We start from the raw sequence: 26,392 nt of genomic DNA, 5'->3' as shown, positions 1-26,392 counted from the left end.
CAGCACTGCATCCTTGTCATTTGCACGGGTTCAAATCCTGCCTCCTGCTGTGATGTGTGTGTATTTTGTCTCTGCTCAGTTCCTGTCTCGCATTAGTACTATGGACTGTCAAATATTTGTACAAGTGTTTGACAACTTGCTCTCTTTTTGGAAAAAGAAGCACTTTCATGAAGAATATTTTCAATCTAAGAATCTAGAGTTTTAAATCAACCTGCAAAGAAGTTTAGTCTAATACTGGATGAAAAAATGCAGAGAATATAGTATTCCCAGATTATGAATATCAGAAACCTGCTATTGGAAACAAATTATGGTTAGATGTCATGCTGTTGTGTTAGCTGCTGTCCATTGTTTGTCAGTTACACTGATTTAGGATGCTAATTTGTTAACTGGGAACCCAGGCTGATGGCGTGCAGTAAAACAGATGAGCAAAAAGCCATTATCCTTAAACTGAAAAAAAAAATCTATATGTTCTTCAATATATATGTTCTGGGAAAAAAAATCCAATGATGTGAGAATATGAAATAACACACAGACGTACCACATGGGGCTCGCCAGCCAGAAAACTGTAAACATTTACTACGACAGTAGGATCAGAATCCCTGCATCAAACACAGAATATTAAATTGTATCCTATAAAAACGTTCTTCAACACAAAGCAAGTCACAACATGTTTGGTGTTCTTAAGATCCATCAGTTGTAAGAGAACAAAATAGATAAATAATGTATCTGTTCTACCTCAAGGGATTTGGAGCTTTAAACATCAGTTTTTCAATATACAGACCTGAGTCAGCAGCAGACGCCCAAAGCTTCTATCCCGTGTGTGTGTGTGTGTGTGTGTGTGTGTGTGTGTGTGTGTGTGTGTGTGTGAGTGTGTGAGTGGCTGATGAATCTACCAAAGGCATGTTTACTTTATAGAGAGAAAGCTTTGTTTGTATATTCGTTTCCATCAGACTGAGGAAAATGGAAATTTATGAGAGTGTGAAAATAGCAATCTTTCACTGTTTATTCAAATTTGATTTCAGATCATACGTCATGTTGAATGATGGCACTGTTTTGGAAGTTTGTCTCTAAAAAACTGAAAATAAGAAACAAAGTCCTGTGTCCTTGAAAAAACAAAAAAACATGCAAATAAGCATGATAACAAACATGCTATAAAATGCATAAAATACTTTCTGTCTGGTAAAAGTCATGCCTTTAATTATGACCAAGTATTGTATATGTTTTATTAAAAAGTCGCATTAAGCTAATACTGTTGATATTACTAGTGTTGTGGTAGTTTTGCATCATCCACCTAAAACACATTTCATATGTTGAGAATTTCTAAGTCAAACCAAATGATTTGTGTATAAAACCATTAGAAGTCTGGATCCCATGATCCCTATCATAAATATGCATATACTTTATATTTAGCTGGAGGTCTACAACAATGATCTACAAAGGCTTGGGTGTGTGTAAATAATGTGTAGGAATCTCTGCTTTTAATGTCATCATCAGTATGAATTTGCAAAGGTAAGCATAGTTCTTTGATCACGTTTAAACTGCACTTTGTGCAGGGTACTTTTATTTCCTGCTCTAGTTTCTCAGACTTTGTTCTATTTTCTTCTTGCATGATCCATTTTCTTCTTTTCTCTTCAGCAAAATGTCCCATTTGCTTTAAGCTAGCTTGGAAGAAATGAATGCCATTATTGGCTGAGAAGGAAATCATTTAGAGTGGAATGGTGCTGACTCCAGCAAGCTAAAAATCTTGCACCTGTCAACTCAGCTGCAACCAGAAGTTCTCTTTTTTTCTGCTCCTTTTAATACAATTAGGCTAATGGGGTGTCACCAATACATTTCCAATTTTATTAGACAAAGATTTAGTGCCCCTATCTAGGCATTTCAGTTACTGACATGTTCATCAGATCGCTGACTGGCAAACCGAACACCAAAACACAACAACAACATCCAGGCTGCTGATATTGATTGAGAAAAGTGACACACTTGCACGCACAGCTTTCCAGAGTCAGGCCAGATAGTTGGAGAAACCTCAGAAAGACACATTTTATTTTAGATCCACATCAACATGCTGCCAGTGACCACTGACTGCCCATTCCTGCCTGTCCAGGGGCCTTTGACTACTGAGAAAAGCACAGCGTGATTCACTCCCACACCTCTGTTTTCCGCCCTTAATCCTTTCTTCCGCAAGCCTGCACATGTCAGCTTCATCATACACATATGTGGCTTTCAGGGGCTTTCAGGTTTTTTGGGTTTTGTTTTTTTTAACACATTATCCATGGATGAACGCTTCTTTTATCTCTTTATAATGTCTTCAGTTGCTCTTTTCTGCTCTAGTATCCATTCTTCTATCCAAGTGAAAAGTAATTTTTTTCGCAGCAAGAGGAGGGCGGATAGAAGAAATCAATCATGGCTCTTTAGAAAAAAACCTCTCTGTTCTCTGTTGAATCAGCTGGTAACCTTTCATTATGACAAATTAAACAGGATAAACAAAACATCAAACGAGCTCTTCAACTCTAAATACAACAGGGGCACTTGTCCAAATGCAGCGGGCTTTTGAATAGCTTTGGAGATGAATGGTGGCCATTATTCTGTGTGTAAGCTTGTAGATGTCTGTATTGTTGAATGCATGTTGGAGGTAGCTTTCATGTGACATCATGCTGCAAATTACACAGAGGCATCACTGCGAGTGTGTTTATGTGCTGCCTGCTTTGTAAAGACCAGAGAAAGTCAACATGTCAGTTCTTTAAAAGGCTGTTTGGGGGTTTAATTGTTCATTTGAGTTGAAGTCACCATAAAACATTTAATTCAACATTACTAACTTGTCAACTGCTGCGATGAACTGCTAGTAAGGCACATACTGCATTTTCTTTATTGTATTGAATATTTAGTAGTTGGATAACAGTGTTGGATATAGTGTTGGATAATATAGAAGCATTGGTGAGGTATTAGTACTTGCCTACTTTATAAAGTATTACTAATGTAGTAGTAATGCTTTATAAACAGTAACTTTTGAAGTACTCCAGCTATGAACCATTGCGTGCTGTAGTGGTTCTGACATGGGACAGTTTCCAATTTTGTTGTACTAATGTGCATTATTGGTATGACTGTGCAATGACAATAAAGAGTTACCTCTTATGTCTCTTAACACTTCCTAGTTGTTTGCACATGAATATTTAGTTTAGAAATTGGGAATCTGCTACATATGAACCATGCAAATACTGTTATTACATATAATATATATGAACTTGTTAATCTGGAAAAAAAAATGTTGTTTATGAATTACATACTAATGTGTTTTACTGTAGAAGAAATGATCAATTACAAATGTACTAATGCATCACTAATGCTCCATACTGTATGGTTATAAACTGTTACCTTGGTTGGTTGAACAGGCAATTTAAATGGTGGCTTACATGCTTAAATATTCCAGTATTATATTGACTAACCTATTGAGATAAAAGACGTCAGTCACTGCAATTCTCCATTGCACTCTTCAGTTAATATTTTGGTTGGGAAAGTTGTATCTGTAGAAGTCCTCACAATTGCAGAAACACAAAGCTATGTGTGTGCTGTGGCACCACCAGTGAGAAAGGGAGCTGTGAGATAGCAGACGCAGATACAGAGCTTCTCATGTTCAGCACGAGACAGTGTGGTGGGGAATATTCAATTAAATCCTATCAGATATGTATCCGGTGTGTGTACTTTATGCGTGTGGCCACATACCTCCACGCATGTGTGCCGGGGTTTATTGCACACATGTGGATATCTGACACAAGCCATTGTTCTGTAAGAGACTCTGACTGATAACATCTCAGCATAATTGGCCTTTCAGATGCCTTCATAAAAAAAAAAAAAGAGAAAAAGCTATTATCTCCAGCCTGCAGTGGCTGAACCTATAGATGGCACTGCTTGCTGAAGCTGTGGTCTCATTGTATCACACTATCCTCAGTTGCCTGGAGTGAAAAAGGGACTCTGTGTGTATATAAGTGTTATTTGTTCTTATCTCATTCGTGGATAGCTTATAATAGCAATAATGTACACAAGTCTTTCACAAGAGAGTCAAGACTCTCTCCCAGACCACAGACTCATAATACAAGTCAGAGCTTTATTGCTGTTGCTCACTGTGGTTCAAGTGTCCGCTCAGGGAGTTTGTGTGTTCGCTCAGACACATGAAAAATTAGAGGGACAGGACCCACGCAGACACAGGGAGAACATGCAAACACTGCACAGAGAGGCCACAGTCAGCTGAGGATCCAGTTGTGAAGTGACATTGGTCACTACTGCATTACTGTGACATCCATTTCTGTATGTTTAGACTGTTAACCATTTGGCTTGACTGACACATTTTGGATCAGGGTCAACTTTGCAGTGACCACACCCATCTGGGGGCGAGTGTGCGCTGGTTTGATACAGTAACTGGAAAAACAAAAATATTGTTTGAAAACCACTGATAAAGAGACGCCAAATTTTGCACCATGATGACTTACAGTGAGCTTTGCTTTTCTTTGGCCCTGTGGTTCCAGAATAGATGTATTTGCTGAAAACAAGAGAGCAAAAAACAAATGCATAAGTAAAAATAAAAGAAGAATGTAGCTGTTTAAACTAAATGTATCTAATTAAACTAGATGAAAGTTGCAAAAGTCCTCTGCTGCTGTAGCACCAACCTAGACATGGGGTCATGATTAGGTAAGGCATGCATGTTGCCTGGTGAAGCACATCACACTGGAATTACAAACATATACAACGTTCATACAGTTTCTCGTACTTCTAAGGAAGAAAAACACTATGTATCAGAATCTGTGCCATTATTAACACTAATGTATAAATTATAATAAACAATTCCGAAGCAAAATGAAGGAAAATTTAAGGGAACTGCATTTTGAAATTCTGACAACTAAATTAGATGTTACAATTTCTTACAAAAGGAACACCAAACTGAATATTTTGATTTTAAGCATTTCTTTTTGCACTTGAAGCCGACACTTTTCTTGTTAGGCTTGTCGTGCCACTGTCAAGTTAGTATTTTATTTATCTGTGATCCAACCATCACTATGTCTCCTTCTGAAAAAAAAATATCAATCATCATCTTCATATTTATTTGGAAAACTAGGAGCAAGGGCGATTGTGAGACATAGATGGAAATGGATGATCGCAAATGCTCTTCAGAAATCAGATGCATTCTAAAGCCACGCTATATGGAAAAAAAAAAATATGAGGCATTCGCTTGTGCTATGAAAATGATACCTCCATTCTACCACTGAGCAGGGGGGGAAAAATCCCCAAAGAAAAGGTAATTGATGGATGTCTGCGTGTTTATTTTGCTTCTCGATGCGGAATTTTTAACAGTGATTTTCCACACCAGCAAGCAGTGGCCTCTGAAATGATCCCCTCCTCACAGTCAGCAAATACATAATCTTCAGACAGTGAAGCTGCTTTGTGGAACGCAAATGAAACACACCTGAATGAATTTTATTAGGGATAGCTGCTGCAGAAGCTCTCTCGAATCTGGACAATCTTATGTCGAGGGATTTTGATATGAAGAGGTTACAGTCACATAGCCTAAATATTTCACATGTGATTCGATTTCTTGAACAATCCACACACTGCAGATCTTTTAAATCCTTAACTATTTGAACTTTTTTTGTAAAATTCCCCCTCGTTCATTTAAATATACTTGCGCTACAACCACTGCCCATGTCAACTAAGAATAATCAATGTAGGCTTCAAGGAAATTGGGAGATTATATATTATGTAGAACATGGTTCACTTATGGAAACCCAGCACTTCAACCAGTATAAAGAAAAGGACTTACTGGTTTGTTTTATTTTCCCTGCTGTCTGTCTCTGCTTCATGGTCTGGAACTCTACATTTTTGGACTGTGTTGACGTATTATTTCAGGAGCTCCACATGGTTTTTAAGGCTACTTTTGAGGGACTTTATAATGATAATGTGTGTGTTTTTAACAAAGGGAAAGTTGATGTCACCTCCACTGACATGGAACGAAAGAAGAGGAACAGGTGCAATCAGCCAATAGCAGGAAATAACCAGCGGATAGTTGTAAATGCTCTGTGGCTGGAGCTAATGTAACATGAATCAAATTCATCTTCCATGTTCCCGTCACCAGGAAGATAAGTCAATCCTTCTTTCCATCTGTAGGAATGACGAATCTGCCGGACATCCACTGCCTTAGGTCGGGATAAGGAGGTCCCTCAGTCTGCACGATGTTGATGTGCTTTAATGCTGTCCATGCGCATGTTGAATTACCTCATTAACCTTTTCAGAACCAGGGCAGGTGAATAATTTACAGGTGTTATAATTTAAAACCCAGGAAGCTCTGCTTGCTGAGAACGTAATGCATTGTCATCCCAGATTAAAGTGTGTAACGGCCTGCTGGTCCACTGTAGGATAGCCCCACTGGTCTACTCCATATCACCTTTCCCCTTATGCTGGTATAAAGAGTGCATGTGTATGAATGCTCAGTAGATAACTATGAATTACCAACAATGACTTGGTTAATATCTTGTGGGCACCTAGCAATTTGGATGCGGGGGTGGGGGGGGCAGTGAAGCATGGACATGTAATAATGATAATACATACTTTCCCTATTGTAAACTTTAAATTCTGGTACTTTTTTTACTTTTTTACTTTTTCATCTCACTGACTGGGTTTGTGCAGAACCTATAGATATATATAGATATTTCCATATCTAATAGGTGCTTCATTTTTTTTAGATAGTTCCACTTTTTTATTAGTTTGCCAATCAATCAATTTCCTTTTCTGTTTAATTACTTTTTAAAATACAGATTTTCTTGGTTTTCCGTGGGATCGTAATTAAAAAATAGTCAATTCTACTGTGAAGTTTTAATAAATTATGCTATTTAGTCAGTTATTGATTGTCATTAGTCCTAAATTAAGTCTATCACAGTATCAAGGGAAATAGGGGCCTTTTCATTTGAAAGAAGAAAAACTTCGTTATCATCTATATGAGTAATTATTAAAAGACTGGCTTTGACGTCAGAGCTACAGATAAATGTCTTATTTATACCACACATAAAAAGGAAATCCAAGTTGTTTGGGTGGGTGTTGACCTCAGCCAGGGCTGCTGTTTGTCACTGATTCTGTTGATATTGTCTATGGATAGAATTTCTTGGTTGAGTTGTTGGGTTCAACTGCCTCAGGATCTTGTCTCTGTTTTTGACAGATGCTGTGGTTCACTTGGCTTCATTGAGTCATGACCTTCACCTTGCACTGTGGTGATTTGCAGTGAGTGTAAAGTGGCTGGGGCGAGAATTAGGCCCTCCAAGGCTGAGGCCATGGCAGTCAGTTTGAAAAGGGTGGAGTAACCTTATTAAATACGCATTTCATATTCATTGTTCTGGGTTTGGAATTAGTTGCTAACTGACTTTAAGTATCATGGTATTCATTCACAAGTGAGAGGAGAGAGGCAGTGACAGAGGAATTGGTCTGACAGCTGATCAGACTTCCTAACCTTCCCTATGGTCCGGAGCTCTGTGTCATGACTGAAAGAATAAGATCACCTGTGAAGGGTGTCTGTGCACAGCCTTAGAGATGGGGCGAGGAGCTCATTCAGGAGGGCCTCAGAGTACAGCTGGTACTTCTCAGTTTTGAAATGACACAGCTGAGGTGGTTTTGGAATTGGACCAGGATACTTCCTGAACTCCATGCAGAACCAGGACACACTGAAGAAATGATGTCTTTGGATTTACAGTTATACTTTTACTTTAAATGATAATTATACAACTATTAATGCTTAGAGTAGAAATGTTGCTTGCTAATATTACTGTTGGTTTGCTATTATATTTAAATCTTGCAGTAAACTCTTCTAGGGGTTATTCTTATTCAGATGAATAAAAAATAATAAAATAATAAATAAATAAATAAAAGGATCTATGATCACATTACTGATACAATAAACCACAAGCAGTTAAAAAATGTCCCCAGCTGTGGAGCTTGGGATTCAATACCAAGTCGGGATTGACTGCTGTGCAACAAATCAAAAAGTACCTACTGATGTATGATTTCTGGTAAGTGGCTACTTTTCTCAGCAACGTTTATGGACGAATGTTGGTCTTGAAATGTGAAAAAAGCTCAATGTTCAGATTCTACCCTGCTTGAAGAAAAAAAAGCTGTTTAACATAATCAGTTTGGTGATCACAAGGAGCTTTAAAGGTTCCTGTTAAGATGGGAGAAATGTTTGCATAGAATGAGAGCGTGACAATAAAGGTGAAATTATGTGTCACATATCAGATTTGTCAGCATGAGCCCTGTTTATGGTCACAGCTTAAGGGTAGAGAAAAACTACTTACTAGTGTATCATTTAATGCAAAATAAGGCACCTCTTGAGGGATAGTAGGGTTTATAACAGCAAAGCATGTATGCTTTCTGTTATACAAGGCTGCCAAAGGAATAAATTTCCTTTGGTCCATTTTCTGAAGCACTGATGTGTTTTAACAAAAGATTTAAAAAATGCATGTGAATAAAATCACACAGTGCCTCACAGGGCTTGTGTGTCTCCTGTATGAATGACTGACAAGGTTGTTTCAAAAGGCAAAGACACAGCCACACATGACTGTTCTGCTACCGCTTCAGCACGCCGCCTCTGTCACTGTGATGGATCTCCTCCACCTGGTGCCTCCCTTTGCTGGCTAGGAGCAAAGACAAGGTGTGTGTTTCTTAGTGTGTGTGTGTATAGAGTCAGTAAAAAAGCAGAGCGAGAAGAAGAAGCAAAGGACGTGCAAGACAGGAAGTTTGGGATGGATATTTGTGTGCACTTGGAGTGATTATTTGGTTGTTTTGTGTTTCACAATAGTTGTGGTCATAAAAGAGGGAGCTCAGGATTCTGTGGGGACTGCATTCACTGTATTTGGAGACTGGGAAATTACACAGAAAGGAGAAGGGAATTAATTTTTTACAAATAGGCAGGTGAAATGAGAAAAACTGACACAATCCTCAGTGTTGGAAGTTAATTCTGTCCTTGAGTAAGTACATACAATGTACACAATTAACTTTATGAAGTCAGTCTTATAGGTGTGCCAGTCTTTGAATAGTGTATGGTTCTGGTGTATGGTGTTGTATAGAATAAAACCTAAAATAACAAGACTGAAGCAAGCCAAACAGATGGGATCGTACTGGGTTGAATGGAAGAGGAGTTAAAGCTGATGCTACCAACTTTTAAATGCTCCAGGCAGACTGGCTAGGTGCTCCCAGTTGCACTGATTAACTCTACTTACCAGGAACCTGCAAGGCAATACAGAAAAACAATAGGTGAAAGAATTCAGCAGGCTCGGCCAAAGTAGAAGAGCTGTCACAACTCTCTGGGCACCCTTTGGCGCAGCTTTTTTGGAGGAATTTTTTTTTTAAATTTGTGCAGCATTAATGTAAAGAAACGAGGTATTGTAATCCATATCAAAATACTCAAACCATAACCAAGTACTTTTATTCCAAGTAAAACTCAAGTCAACTCAAAACTAACCAATAAAAAAGCCGTGAAAAGAAAGCTTAAAAAAAACCACAATGATGATCCAAATGTACTCTGATTCACCAAAACAGACTCCTGACATTGACTTCATCGTTATTTTAAAGTGGAAACTGTCTGTTGCTGTGTTTCACTGCCAAGGACACCTTGTGCCCTTCGGTGTCTCAGAGATGCCAGCAGCTTTGACAAAATGGCAGTTCTTGATGCTCCCCGAATGAGAATGGGTCGGTGTGACAAACACTAAGAAATCAAGAGCCTATCATCAAAGTAAAACTTGGGTAGAAAAGAGGACAGAGTCTTGACTTGTCAGCTTATACAACATATCATCATTGGTCACTGTATTGTCTTCTTGACCACAAACTTTTGCACGTTTCCAGGTGTTTATCTGTTTGTTTTAGTCCGATTTCTGTTGTGAAACATTCAAAAGATCAAGATTAATTAGCAGATTTTTAATACAATTTAATACAATAATACCTTTATTATGCAGCCACTCACATCTTGAGCTTTTCCATGCTTAACCACTGAGTAACAGTTTGGATGATGACACGGCTCAGCAATTCTCCAAACTGGCATACCTCATTAACAACAATTTGAAAAAGCTGTATAAAACAAAGCAATATCCCACCACAGTATGACCTACTTCCTGTACAGGGTACTTAAAATGACATCTGTCTGTTGTCCGACCACAGTGAGCGATTGCTGTACCAAGTCATTGCTTCATTGAATTTTATAGCCCATATTAAGATAATGCATCTGTCCTGCACTCTGAAAGCTAGTAGTGCATTTAGAAAATGGAAAATACATCCAGAAACTAAAATGGGTTTTGGCTGAGCTGATCTACACTGAACTGCCCAAGATTATAGAGCGTGTCATTTTCTGTCTGGGCCACACAGGTTTTTCTTGTTTTATTTTTTTTAATTTTTTGCTTGTTTATACCAATCAATATATTCTTCCTTTGCATATATGCATTTCCATACACTTCCTTTCACTTTTCAGCATAATACAGTAAAAAACAACAACAACCTATTAATAAATATAATAGCCTGAAAATTTTAAGTCAGTAAAACTATAAATGTATAAGGTATTTCCTTAGGTAAACTATAAAGCATTATGAATTGTTTTGTGTTTAGTAAACATATTTTTTAACTGATTAGCTGCTGCTGTGCATTTAAAGCTACTGCTAATACTGTGCAAAGTCTGTTTATTTTCCTCGTAACACTGACAATATTTAAACGTTTACCCAAAAAATACTTTATTTATCCATATATGACATAGATGTCACTGTACTGTGTTCTATATGCCTGACTTTATCTTGGTACACAAAATTACTTGAAGTAATAAATATATGTTATATATCTGATTTGTAAAGTTCCACATCTACAGCTTTCTGTGGGCCACAGTTGGTCCTAACTGATGCCATTATCTCAGGGTGAATTTGATTCCTCCTTTACCTGGGCCAGATGTCAAGTGTGCTGAGACATCTGGACCACTCAAAACATGCAGTAACTGATGTGAAGCCCAGCTGATGACTTTGGTATCACATCTGATGCAAGCATCATTTGTCCAGATGCCTTAATGTGTCTCCTATGGACTCTGTGGGATATAATGTATATTTGACAAACTGATAGATGATTTGTCAAAAAAAAAAAAAAAAAATGTGGCAACTGTTTCAGGTTAATTCACTTCTTTTTGGGTAAAGGAAAAAAAATCTTTGAAGTTATAAAGGATGATATCTATTTAAATTCAAGGTGGATTTGGTTTCTGTCTGTCTGCTGTTTTACTTTCTCAACATCCCTTAATCCATTACACTTCAAAGAAAGCACTCACCCACTGCATTTCATTTCTATTATAGAAGTCAGACATTTGGACTGGTCCTTCTGTTATGGAACCATCACATGTCAAAGTATGAAACCAAATGTTCCTGCTTGTTTTACATGCTCATGCAGCAGCTTGGACTTCTGTACCACGTTGTTACTATGCTTGCCATGTAATTTAGTGTATAGCTTAATACACTAAAGCTGCTGGTAAATGCTCACTAATTGTTTTGATTCACAATTCTGTCCTCAGAGAGGGACATTCATGGAAAAAATACATGAACCAGCAAGATCGAGATTAAACACAGAACAAAAGAGAGAGAGACAGGACAGAGTTGCAGAAAAGAAGAAATAAAATAAAAACCTAAAGTGTGAGATTAACTTTCTTTTGCTCTTCTCTGACATATGATTGAGATTTCAGCAGGTGACATGCCTTTGAGAAAATAATAGATATTTAGTTCAGTGTGTTTAGTTATCTTTTGTCATGACCTCAGGCTACATATGTTATGCTTCCATGTTTGAGACTTGTGGTGTGTTTTGTAGAATTTGGACTGGAAAACAGATTAACTCACTGTCATGTTGGTTTTTCCACTTGCCTTGCATTGTGCTGTGGCCAATGACAGCAAACTGCAGTCATGGTTAATAGAAGTTATAAATAGTGTTTATTTACTGTTGATTGAGTCCAAATCAAGTTAATATTCATGCAGATGTGGCATAAACAAACAAGGGAAAAAGGAGGAAAAGAAACACAGAATGGTGTGTTTCTTCTTCCAGTGGGGTTAAAGCTGGTAGTGTAGTTTTTGTCACTACAGCAAATACATTATTGCAATTGCAGAAGAACAGAAAGCCATCAGGGGACTGCAACACTCTGCTTTAAGACTAATACTTAATAAACCTATACAGCCTCCCAGTGACCCCAGTCTGCAGTAAGCAACACACAATGGAGTCCCCATGTCCTATGGGGAACATCAGTGTTCAAAGATTTGGTGACATTCACCAAAGATACAGGGGGAATGTTGGTCATGTGTTCAGTTAGTTGCTAAGCAACAAATGAAAACCTTTTCAAAGACATGGGCAATTTGTTATTCTCTGTTTCCATGCAGTTGTTATAATTGCCACATTGGGTTTTTCTGAAACGCTCTGTGCTCAAGTGCTTGATTTGTTTTCAAAATGTAATTTCTGGTAGATTATGTTTTTAATTGCACATTTCTAAGAACAGCATTTTATTGCATATTTAGTTGGAAAACACCATCATAGCTGTAGCAACTTGTTTGCTTTTGATACCTTCCTGAGTTTCTGCGATTTCAGTTCATTATCATGCCTCAGCATTGCCCTCACTGTTGAATCCTCTTCATTCCTTACATCAACACTCCATCACATGGTGCAAAATTTTCTTTTGGTCTCTTGTCTGTGGACTGAAAATGTCAAGTTTGTTAACACTTCTGGCTAAAGTTCAGTCAGTGATAGCAAAGCCAATATTTCCCGTCAGGTCAGCACTATCCCAAAGAGCCTAACGAGACTTGATTAATTATTATGTTGTGCCAGCTTACCAACCTACACAGGTGTTTGCACTTATTCTGACTGATTAGATTAAATGAAATTACATGAGGTCCCCGGACCGGAAGAAACAACAACAGGCAGCTGGCATCAACATCTGCCAGAAAAAAAGGTAAACCACTCTGTTGCAGGAATTGAAACATTAAATACAAGTTTTCCATGAGATGGTGGAGAAGAAAACTGAGCCAGAAAGCTAGTTTGATTACAGTAACATTCATTTTATGGTCAGAAATACAAACCTCAAAGGAACACTTATGTTTTAACTTGTTGCATGACTTTCTTTCTGCACAAAAGTTAATAATATAATAATAATAATAGGCAAAAAATATACAACTTTAAGGCCATAAAGGAAATGATCCTTAAATAATCTACCTCTCTAGTGCAGCATGTGATCTTGTGAATATTTTAAAGACTCTTTTCCAACTGAATTAAACTGAAAGTCGCTCTCCTCAAAGACCATATTAACAGTAGGAAGTCTTAGATGAAGGGTTAATTGTTGGCAGACAAGCAGTCACGCTTTCTCTCTCTATCTCCCTCTCTCTTTTTGTATGATGTGATTAGAAGCCCACAGCCACTGGTGCCACAGAGCGAGGACAATTGAGTCTGTCCCAAAAGTAATAGCTTCTTCTCAACTTAATTAAGGAAACTCACTCTGCATTCCATGTAAGGGTAGTGGTGGGGGCTAACAAACTGATCATACCATCTGTGTGTGTGTCAGTTTGTGTGTGTGTACACGTAGAAGACATGAATCGTGTCCTGTTTAACAGTCTTTTTCTCTTTAAATGTTGCATTTTTGCACTCTCTGCGATATCCTTTCATGTCAAGTTATCATTGTTAGTCCCTGTTAATTAATGTTTGATGGCATGTCACTGGTAACACTTTATTCTGTGTGTTGACAAGAGTTATCCATGATGACGGTGAGAAAAACCTCATATAGATGGCAAAATTCAATAAAAATCAGATCTATATCTAAACCCTTCTGAGACAAGGCTTCCATTAATAGACCTTTTTAGGATCTAAAGTTACATTTTAAAGCAAGTGTCATGTAGAAGCTGTGAGAATAGTTGCATGCACTGGCATTGCTTTTCAGATAAGGAAAAACTCAGCTCAGTTCTTTCTTAGAAAATTTAATATTCTAATGGACATTTTTAACACTGCAAATTCCATTTTGGGGTTTTAATCCAATACATGATCTTTTGATGCAAAAAGAAAGCGATGTGTAAAAATACCGAACAGACAAACTCCTTTTTCCAAGTCAAACGTTGGGTACTCCCTGTGATTTTTATCACATCTTGAAGTACAATCATCCTTATGTCATTATTAAGCATGTTTACATAGATTGTATCAGATGGGAGGACAAATGACTGCTATTATCACTTAGAGGACACGCTAGACTAAAGGAAAATGAACGTACAAATTGTAGAAGTTTGGAAAATATAAGTATCATTTGGTAGCACTTTCTATTACAGTTTGGTAATAAAGTTGTAATAGTAGGGTAACAAAGCAGAAATAAGAATGTAATTACACTTAATAATGTTAATATCAGTAATATTATGGTAACAACAGTGGTTACAGTAAAGTAATATTACACTGAAATTTATATACTAGTTTTGCATTTTGCAGCTCTAGTTCCTGCTTATTAAACAGAAACTAGCAAGTTTCCATTTATTAATCCAGAGCATTAAACTAGTTGGGAATGTTGGGAACCTAAGGTAACCTTTTCGCATTATAACATAGTAATACTAACCAAATATGCTAAAATAGCCAGTATTATCTCGTTATTATAATATTATTACAATTTAAACTCCATAAAAATGTGAAAATTCAAAGTCACAGACATGGCCTTCTTAATTCTAGCAGATTTGCTTATTGTTACCATGGTATGCTAATATTACTACTTGGTTTTGCTTCATGGGAATGTTTTTATTTTCATATTTTTACCTCTAGTTTTTTGGACCCTTATTATCCAGTTACATAAACATTAGTGTAATATTACTCAACTGTTACCACTCTTGTTACCATGTTATTACTTGGTTATTAACTGTTATTACTTTAGTAACTGAGTGGTAATAACTTAGAAATGACCACATTATTACGTTCTTGTTTCTGCCTTGTTATCCTAATATTACCACTTTAATATGCAGTTGTAACCAAAGTTCAACCTATTATTTTATTAATATAAAATTTGTTGTTGAAATTGATGAAGTTAAACTGAAAGCATTTGCAGGGTAAGGCTGCTCTTATTCAGTACAAGGTATACTGTCAGCCTCAACCTGCATAAAGTTTGTATTTGTTGGCTCCAATGTAGCTCTACTGCAAAAACTACAGATTAAGTTTTTCACTCAAAGAGACCTCGTAGGGATCATGTTTGCCAGTACAGTGAAAAACATTAAGTTACAGTTATTTAGCTCTCTGCATGTACTCTCTCCTTCTTTATGTGCATATTGCTGAAATTATGTTCTCCCATAGCTCATTTGTGTATGCTCAGGCATCATCAGAAGATCAGTAATTGGATTTTCTGTAAAACCTTACTAAGAGTCTCTAAGGAACAGTAAACTATTCATATTGTCAAGTTAATTTGAATGCTCCATGAATAAGAATAAGAAGTTCCAACACTGTTGTTCTAAAATATAACTTGATAAAAGGCCCTGCTGAATCACTCTTTAAGTTCTCTAACGAGTTGAATATTATACGTCTAAATACTCTTTTAGGATTGTTCCAGTATGATTAGTGGAGAAATGTAGAATTAGGACAGAAAATTTTCAGAATACTTGCTGAATACTATGCTGCTTCCATGAAACCAAAGTCAGTTTGCACGGTGATGGTTGCATCAGCTGATCACATCTAATTAACAAATAAATCGAAAAATACCTTCAAATGATTCTATATGTAAGGTGAGAAAGAACCTTATGAAATGCACATTAATTATATGCACATGAAGAGAAATTTAAATTCCTGTGAGGTGGAACTGACAGAACACATTTTGTATTAATGGGGTTTCAAATATTAATGTTACCTGACATATGCCATGAATTACGCTTGTTTTAAATGATGTTTTTCACCACCTGGTGCTATTGTCAAATGGTGTATGAAGTGCCAGCATCTATGTGAAGATTTTACTAAATAAATGTAAACATTATTGGGATGCTTGATACAACAGAGCTGTGGGCTTTGCCAGCATATAAATAGTCTTATTATGGGTACTTGCACACCACTGTATACTCCCAAGTGACATGACAAAGGAGCAAATTCTAAAATGTGATTGAGATGATAAAAAATAGTTCTGCCAGCATACACTGCAGCTGTTGATAATGGGATTAAATCACCTGTTTAGGTTTATGTCTTAAGCAAGGGTCGTACATATAGTGTGGGAATGTTTGGTCTTTTATTTTTCCATACCCAAGACAAGCATTTTTATAAGATTCTTTCAGATTTAAACATGTTTCTATCCATGAATGCATATGCATAAACATTTATGTAATTTATTTGTTCACATATAAAGCAACAACTATAATATTCATCGTTTTCATGGGAAACCATATGGAACACTAGCCTGAATTGCCAACTTGCTACATACAAATTAGCAAGTTAGCAAACTCTGTGACGGCGCTCAAGGGTCACTTAGAACTGGACAGAGCAGATAGAGAGAAGTAACCTATGCCTGCAGAACCTGTACCATAAATCACTGATGAGCATTTCCATGCTTTTATGGATGGGGGCATCCTCCTATGCAAATCTGAGTTTGTGAGAGGGGGGATGCACTGTACACGAATAAAGCAATCTAAGTGTGTGTGCACATTAAGTATTTTGGTAAAGCTGGATAAGACCTACTACACCCATAAAGTGTATCCTATTTGAAGCCAGGAAAAAAAATCACCCCCAAATCCCCACCAACTTATTTTTACAGAGATAACAGTATTATTAATACTCCGAGCTACAGCTGTTAGCACGTGATTCTCCTTATGGGGACCTGATATGTTTAATATGCTGCTGAGAATATAGCCCAGAAGAAGCGTATAGTATAGCTTTTATTTTGGAAAGAGCCATTTCTCTGTAATAAACTCTCTTTTTCAAAGATGAGTGATTTCTCAATCAGATTTATTTTTTCATTTCAGTAACATTAAATTTAAAAACTGTACTCTTGAGTTAAAATATATATTTATAATTTTAATAAATGACAAATTAAAAAGCCATGAACATTTTTTTGTATCGAAAAAATATCGAACCGTGACACCAAAGTATCGAACCGAACCGTGAATTTTGTGTATCGTTGCACCCCTAATATATATATATATATATATATATATATATATATATATAATAATGATTATAACAAATTCCTCTTTGACCTCACCTCCGTTTGCAAAAAGGGAACAGTTAATCATATCCTGTACATAGTAAACATGGGTTTTAATTTCAGGTGTATAATTTATACATTTATTTATTTATGGTGGAAAGCTAAAGCTGAACCGATTGGATAAGGGATTAGGAGGGTTCCCGATGTAATATAATCCATTCACTCTAACCCTACCAGGTGATACTTTCATCAGCACTGCACTGTGTGTGTATGTATATGTGTGTGTGTGTATACACACACACACACACACACACATAGACACAGAGGGAGAGAGAGGTATCTTTTTGTTGCAGTGGAAGCAGAATTTGTAGGGATGATAATGTCAGACAGACGTGAACTGTTGGTATGAGCAACAGCAGTGGCTTCAGCATTCACATTCACATTAGCAGCCAGGTTGTGATTATAATCTCCAGTGTCAGAATGAAGCCTGCAGGGATACAAAGTCAATCCAGATAGAGTGTGCTGAAGCTATCACCTGGAGAGTAATGAATTTCTCTGTTATTGAGCCAGATGGCCAGGGGACGGGATGAGGCCTGATACTTAGCGCTATTTATTTGGCAAAGCCTGGAGGTGTCCTGTGAATGCGATCTGAACAGAGAACATGAAGCATTGGGGGGACTTTATTGGCCAGGCAGGGCTGACTGACACACGGACAGATTAGCAGAGGTAGCGAGCCTATCTGCACAGAGCAGGTGCACTTAAAATGAGCTACTGGAGTGTGTGTTTATGTGACTGTACGAGCTTGTGCGAGGAAAGACTGAGGGAGAGCGGGAGGGAACAGGTAGTATCAGATTTCCATGATTAGCCTGTTGTTGACCGCAGAGCTATCTTGACACACTGCCATTTTGTTTTTGTTTGGCTGTACAGTCAGAGCACGGAGGCCTGCTCACACACATCTATCTGTGCCATGCCACACAGGGCCAAGTATCTGCAATGCAGTGAGCAGTGTGGCTTTGCTCTGCTGCCTCTGTGCAACACTCAAGACTCCACATAGACAGACAAATTGAAATGCACGCACACACACGTGCATACACTAATTAACATTCACATGCAGATACACACAAGCGCTGGACTGAAGGAGACAGCTGCTGTGCATTTACTTCATATGAGGGATCGTGAATGGAAATTCAGTGTCATCATAGACAGTAGCATATGTACTATACACTATATATTAATCAAAGTTGCGCTAGCAGGAAGCACTGTTACATATGCTACTGTTACTGATTGATGAGTTACACACATGCACACACACTCGCACAGATGTATGCATGGAGAAGCTTAACTTGACTTTCATCTTAACTTGAGATTTTCATCCAATTTGTTTACCTGCCACACAAAAGCTATTAAATCCAATCCAAAGCATCAGCAATGGAGCCATTCAAAGCAATTTTAAAGAGACACATCACATCACATCACAGACTGGTGCTCTTATCTCAAAGAGCTTTGCTATCAGTGAAGATGACTTGGTGGATATTTTTTTTGGACAGCTGCTCCATAAGAGCGAGAATGAGTGGGAGAGAAGTGAGGTGTGCTGTTATCTTTATTGGATCATGCTGTGCAATAATGATATCTTACCACCACCACAGCTATACTCAAGCTATGAGAACAGTGTCAAGAAACTGAATTTGAGAAATGTGTTGAACGTCAATGTCACGGCAAGCTTGATAATGAGCAGAGCTTCCGCCAAAGTATTGGAAGCCTGCTGAGGCTAAGCATTGTCATTTTTGTAGACAAACTACAACTGTCAGGTTAGCTAATGCATCTTTTTAGCCTGTTGCTGTCAAACTGTATAAAAACATCTTGAATGTTAAAAAGAAACAAGAACTAGCCAGCTATTAGGACTTGATACTCTGTTAGCTGATTAGCTGTTAAACATTTTCTGCTGCTCAGCCAGCACAAGTCTGGGTCACAGGGAGGCAGTCTAAGCAGAGGAGCACAGATCACCCTTGTTGCTCGCTTATCCAGACAGAGACCGTGAGGTTTCCAAAGCAGCCATGACACACAGCCTCTCCAGCATGTCCTGTTTCTGCCTGGGGTCTCCTTTACATGCTCAAAACACCTCACCTAGGAGGCGCCCAGGAGGCATCCCAGTCAAATGCCTAAACCACCCAACTGGCTCCTTTTGATGTGGAGTAGTAACAGCTCTACTTCAAGTTCCTACTGAAGGACTGAACTCCTCACCCTATTACAAATGGAGTCCCTACCCACCCTTCAAAAGAAGCTCGTTTGCACCACTTGTGTCTAATATCAGTTCATTTATGTATGCTAACATAGGTTAAATCATTTATCACAATATGTAAAGGATCTCCTTGGTACAGCTTTGGATTACTTTGTCGTAATGCTAAAAAAATATTTGCTTCTTTCTGCCTCCTTCTAAACCTGTGTGCGTCATGCAGTTAGCATTACAGTGGGTGGATAATGCATTAATCAAGTACAATGTTAACTCATGCATCATTCACTCCATTAAAGCTGTTGAGCTCAACTTTTCTGACAGAAACACACATGCGCTGCTAATTTAGAAACAGTGCGTTTAAAATGTTACCATTTTAAAACTGGTTACAATTAATCGCAGAAGAAGAAAAAGCCAAACGAACAACGACAACAAACACAGAGTGTGCTCATGGAATTCATGCAGCAGTCCGCTAAGTCAGACAACACATAGATGTCAACAATACAGACTTGACAGCAGTTTCTGCCACAAACATGGAGTCAAACAGAGAGTTGGCACAGTTTTTACACACAGCATTGTGTGTGCAAAGTGTTACATTGCTACAGAACACACCGGTAATTTGTGTCTCCTCTGGAAAGGAGGAGACACAAATTTAGATATTTAGATGTTGCACTGTGAGCCCTTCGCTCCATGTAGTCCTCTTGGATCAGCTTCTCTTTGCCTTTGCTCTGAATGCAGATTATAACCAGTCCATTTGGCTTGTTTCTCTCATTGTGTTCAAAGTTCTCAGCCACTGAGCAGAATGAGTTGTTTGAAGTCATGAGAGGTTGTTGAGTTAATAAATAAAACTGGAAGGTTTTGCATAGAGGTTCCTTGCACAAGGTAATTGTTAAAAACACAGCTGGGAGGTCTGCTGTTGGTGTTTTAGAATTTAGCCAGGCCCAGCATGCACTGGTCGGTCGTTGTGGGTATTTTCGATTTAGCCCAATTAGCTTGGTATACTAAACCCGTGATTATTGAAGAACTGCCAAGACCACAAAAAAGTCCTTCATTAAACTGCGTTATTGTGTATTTTGTACATTTTAAGCATCAGTCTATCCCAGATGTGCACATATTTTAAACATTGTAAACATTTTTATGATCAAAACATAAAAAACCAAGCTGTCCAACACATGAGCTGGATAAGTGATTTAGCGTATCCAGCAATAATTGCAGTACTTGCAGTGTGTTGACCTCACAGGAGTGACTCTTCTCTTTGTTTTAAATACAAACATATAGTTCAGTTGTTTTTCATTGTCTGTTGAAGATAAAATTACATAAAATTAAGATTTTGTGTAATTTTCCCAAAAAAGAGAGGACACATTTCTAGTGTCTTTGTTGTTGAAGTGATGAACTGATGGGCTACAGATGGTCAGATAGGCAGTAAGCAGGACAAGAACAGCTGAATGGAATGAAAAAAGAGGTGGGAGCAAAGAAGAAATATTTGTTCTTTTGACTACTGTTTGAGGGATTGTTTGCTGATCATGCCTGCAGTGTGTTTGAAAAGTGCTTTTTTGATTAGGAAGACTTCAAATTGATTGAAATAACCCAGAAGTTTCTGCCAGCTATGACAAAAGCTTGTACTTTTACTAGATTTTTAGATTTTACTAAAACAGGCAGCTGCTGAATGACCGGTTTTACTTACAAGAGCAATTTCATAACACTTTGCGGAGGAACTTGACATGAATGACGGTACCGTGATGGTGAATCGAATCATGTTGAAGAGGAAGACAACTGGGAACACAAATGGTCAATTAGTCATAATCACACACAGGTATACAGGATTTTAAAAAAGGAACAAGAGTCTGCATTTTCTTTCTATCATTTGAAAGCAGAGATAGTGGTTACAGCAGCACTTCAATCAACATTAGGTTTCTAAATGGAAATTTCACTCCTCACTCCCCCACGGTGCTTTGAGCCTCAGTAGAGGTATAGCATATCATGGTATATATTTTTGACTGCAGCGAAAACTATGTCTAAAGTTTAAGACATAGACAGTTTTGTATGATCTGTCGAGAGCGATGTAAATGACTCCATAAATCAACATCTGTTGGAGGAACAGAACCATCTGAGTCTTCATGCATGGTTCTTTTTTATTTGTCTTTAACACCTTTCAGATGGTTTGTTCATAAATGCGCAGTGTATGAGCCATCAGATGGCTTACGCTGTGTGTTATCAATTAAAGACACCGCCTAGGCATTGAATGAATAAATACTCTCATCTGTTTTAAACAGGGAGTGTGAACATAATCTAAATATCAGCTTCACTGATTCAATTATCACAAGCAGTGACTCCAAGTTATGGAACCAGTTTCAAAAGTAAAATTTATGTTTACTTTTTCTTCTTGACAACTGCTTATATACCTATGTTCATTTTGTGGAAATTCGGTTAAAACAAAAAAGAAAATATAGTATAAAATATCATTAGCACACACCAGACTTATAAAGGCATACTGACACTTGTCAAGCCCAGTAATGTCATGAGTCAGTTCTCTAGAGCAACGTCCTCCAACTCAAACAACAAAGTCCTCTAGAGTGTCCAGTAGAAACAGGACAGTAGCAGTACTCTTGTCTCTGACTGCTGACTGATGAAGTTGCCTAACGATACCTTTAACAGTGTAAAAGAACTGTGTTACTACTACCTGTTACATTCAGTAACCCTCCGTTCTACAATAGAAAACCCCATGTTTCCATTTTTGTTAGTCTTTTTTGTGTAGTCCCTGTTTCTGACTATTTCCACTCCCAGCACAAATCAATAATCAGGCAGGGTAGAAGCAGCTTGCCCGAGACCTTTGCTATCAGTTAGCATGAATGCCTTGCTGGCAAGCTGTTGGTCTGCCACTTGGGAGAATTGTCAGCCAGGAAGTACACTATTACAGGCCTCCTCATGGGACCTTTGTGCTTCACCTGCAACAGCCACATCGAGGTATTGGTACAGATGCATATGGTGGAAAACACATGAGGGTAAACAGTGTCAAGAGTGATTAAATATTGCCAAAGAATGTTACATATCAGCTAACTATAATGCTAACCATAATATAGGTCAAGAAAGATTGCCCCGGGTGCATTCAGACAGTTATATATGGTTGTATAACTACTGCCTTCACTATCAATGCATGCTCACCACATCACATTACAAAGATAACACAGATTATTCCCTAATCAGTGTTTTGTTGATAACTGTAAGTGCCTGATAAATTATGACTTGAATATAGCTCAAGCAGATTTTTGTATAGCTGGCATTTCTCTTTTTCAGATAATGCATTCAGAAAAGTTTTGCAACAGCAGCAAAGAGAGAATCTGTGTTTTCATTTGCAACACTTTGGAGATGCTCTGTTCTGTCTAGACTGCAGAATTGTTGACAATTTAACCAACTCAACCGCCTGCACTAAGCAATATTATATATGAATTTATTCAAATTTATTGTAACAATGAGGAGAACGTCTGCGTTTCTTTCTTTCATTTATGGTTTGGTATGTAGCTCTGTTTTACATGTCTTTGCATGTCACGCAAAAAATGAACTATCCAATATGGCATGGCATGTTTTCTATAACAGTAGTGAGGAAAAAGAGCTGTAAATGAGGTCTGCAAACATAACTTTGTTTGACCATTACCTTATGAATATAAAAAGGAAGGAATTTAATTTGGATTGGAGGCCAACACATCCATATTGAAGGGATTTTAGGGCTAATAGTGGTGCTTATGTCCTGAAAGTGCCCTCTCATCGTTTCTCATTTTGAAGGGAAATATTTGAACTACTTAATAAGTGGCTGCTGACCACATACCCAAGGGCCTATTTTTAGCCTACGTCAGCACTTGCTGTTAAAAGACAGAGGGAATGGTGGTTCAAGTATGAGAAATTATCCTACCTGTGCCAAACTTATATGGAATACACAACAAATAAACAAAAAAGGGAAAAATGGCTTGGGAGAGAGATTTTACTCACTGCTGATGGTTGAGCATCGTGATTTAGCATAATGTTTAATGTGCAGGATCGCCTTAGAGACTTAGGTGAAGACGATATAAGTGAAGCTAATAGAAAAAGCTTGCCTCCTAACATAAAGTTATTCTGAGTAAAAAGATGTGAATGAAAGTACAAGATCCGTACAGGAAAAATAACAACACCTGGGCACAAAATTCCAAAGTCTGACTTTTTACTCTATTGCCCCTCCACTTTTATATAAGATCATTTTTTGATTATGTACATCCTTACAAAGATGCTACTCTCCAGGTCAACCACACTTAAATATTACTCCAAAGGGATAGACTGGGGATTAAAATGCAACAGCAGGAGGTCTTAACAGTTTCTCTCCTCTGCTTAAACTCTTTACCCTCTTAAGAATTCTACTTCCTGTTCTGAGCTGGTATTACTGTTAACAAAGTCTAGCCTTGAGTGTAGGGGGAATTTTTTGAAGGATTCATAATTCTTAGACTTTTCTTAGAGTTTCATCACTGGGAGCATTTTGTTTTACGAATATGGCTACAAATCTCTGTAGCAGCAATGTCTTACTTTGCATAAAACATACATGGTGATGAAATTTATAGTGTTAAAGTAGCAATATTAGAATTAGTAGTATTATTTGAAGTAGACAAGCTGAACTTCTGAAATTCCTTCAGTATATGTCCCCCCTGTTGATCTGGATTCCCAAAGTCGTAGAACAAAAATGAAATCATGAATACTGCATCACCTGCCCTTACTGGTGGTTTGATATCCTTCTAGCTAATCTCATCTCATCTTGAAGTGTCTACTGAAGACATCCGTGTCATAGTTAGAAGTTCAGAAAGGACCCTGATTGCTCTTTTTTCCATCATTAATTCTGTAACTATTACATAAATGGCTACAGCTTCCTCTACTCCACAATCAAGCAGCGCCTTGATGCGGAGGTGAAAATCAGCAGCTTTCTTATTCCTTCCTCATTTTCTTGCTTTTAATCAGCGAGAAGGAGAGAAGGAGACAAAGGAAGGAAAAGACGAGTTGAAGTGGAGGGTTGTGTTATCCAGCACCCAATGGTTTATTGATCCTTTCGGGGCCTCTCCAACCTTCTCTTCACATCATAGTGGAGTAAATTGGACTGTTTTCTTCTGTAGTGATTGACGCCTGATGTCTGCGGGCTATGTTTTTAAACTTGCATTGATATTTCCAGCAGACTGAAATTACTGTTTTCAGTCTACTCTGGCATTCTTTAGAATGATACAATTCTTTGAGTGCATACAGTGTCTGAGCTGACAGGTGACGAGTGTTAAGCTAAACAACCTACAGTGCATTGTGACAACTCTGTCAACAAAAAAAACAAAGGGAGACGATGACAAATGGCGCTTCTGTCACTTATCGCAAAGACTAACAAAACAGCACAACCCAGTCCAAGCATGAAGGAAATCCTTTGTTTCAAAAAAGATCTAGTGTTGCAGACTGAGTGCAAAGAAAGATTCAGCACCGTTTTGTGGTTCAGGCCTTTGTTTTAATGTCTCTGTGGGCAGGATGTGCTCCACTGGAAGGCGAGGCATCTATGTCTGGACATACCCAAGGAGATAGTTATTATGAATTCTCTTACAATCATGGCTTCTCTTAATCTCTCTATTTGTCCTTGTCTAGTTGAAATGCTGTTTTCAGAATGAATTTATTCTCACCGTTACCTTGTGAATCCACAGGATGCGAACAGCAAAATAATGCTGCTTTCTTTCCTGCATATGTTCTCTCTCCCTAAACCTGCTGTTGAAACTTAATGTTAGTTGCCATGATTGAACAATATGTGTTTATTATATTTCCCAGATTATTCAAATGACACTGGTGACTTTTTTAGACCTTAGCCACAGAGCCAGAAACTTCGACACTAACTGGTATTGGTTAAGGCTTTGGTCATGCCACTGGGTACAACCACTGTTTGCATTGTTTTGTTGTTTTAGAGGAAGTGACAGCTTCACTGTCAGGGTTAAGAAGACCTCCCTGGATGATTAGAGAACTCTAACTTTTGTCCGTAGCACCAATTGTTTTCAAGCTCAAGCTGAAACTTTTTCCCCCTTTTTGTTCTTTTCTCTTAATACTAATCGCTATCATCATTATGTGTGGATTTTTAAAGCTAAAATTTGAAAACCATCTGAAACCAGTCATGGTAATTCTTTTAACATTTTACCCAAAGCTGGGTAGTTGTTAAATTGGATACACTACAATTTAGTTTAGACTTGCTAGCAAACTTCAAATCCTGTCAACCCAGGTAATAACAGGTCTGTATTTAAACTGAAACAGATATTCAGAAATATTTATTTATTTGTAAATAATTCATTACTCTGTACGTGCTTTTCATGTCAGCCTCGGATCCGGCGTTGAGCGCATATCGCCATGTTGTCCAAGCTACTGGAAACCTCAGTTTACCCCTTCCTTAGTTCCCGGTTCAACTACTAACTTTAAACCAGTCTCTCATCTGCTAATTATCAGTGGTTGCAGAATATCCCTGGGGTCTGATCAGCACCTAGCGTCTCATAAGCCAACCCACCACTCAATCCTGTGGTGCCTCATACTGCTGATTAAGGGATCTGAGCCCATACAAAAATAACTCACCTCTAACTCACCTCCACAGTCCTCCCCTCTCCTCATTTCTTGATTGAAAAATCTTCAGTTCACTTGGATGTATCTTCCACACATCATTAAAGAACAACCTAATACAGTGATCAGTACTCTTGTGGAAGTAACAGCATCCTCTAAGTAAAACTGATTTTAATCACTGAAGCATAGTGTTCTGGTTCATCACAGTTCATCTAGCTACTTTAAGAAAAACATAGCTGGGATTCTGCTAATGAGAGCCCATAGCAGACTCATTTTTCATTTGTAAGCACAAAGGAAAGAGTCAGGAGCCCAGTCTGGTATTAATAAATCTGCAGATCAGATTTCTCCCTGCATCTGAAAGCTTGATCGGCTCCATCACAGGCTTTCTAATCAATGCTGATGGATGACGGCCATGAACACTG

The 26,392-nt window shown here is 37.9% G+C and overlaps 1 protein-coding gene across 3 annotated transcripts in view; it reads left to right on the top strand.

Moving 5' to 3' along the window:
- Positions 1-26,392, top strand: part of LOC120734939 (pro-neuregulin-3, membrane-bound isoform) — a 331,347-nt gene that overhangs the window by 156,994 nt on the left and 147,961 nt on the right. The window lies entirely within an intron of this gene.

Source organism: Simochromis diagramma, unplaced genomic scaffold (assembly GCF_900408965.1).
Source record: "Simochromis diagramma unplaced genomic scaffold, fSimDia1.1 OVJJ01000176.1, whole genome shotgun sequence".
NCBI classification, from domain to species: domain Eukaryota; kingdom Metazoa; phylum Chordata; class Actinopteri; order Cichliformes; family Cichlidae; genus Simochromis; species Simochromis diagramma.
The sequence above is the reverse complement of the archived record's forward strand: the minus strand, read 5'-3'. Positions and strand labels throughout refer to the sequence as shown.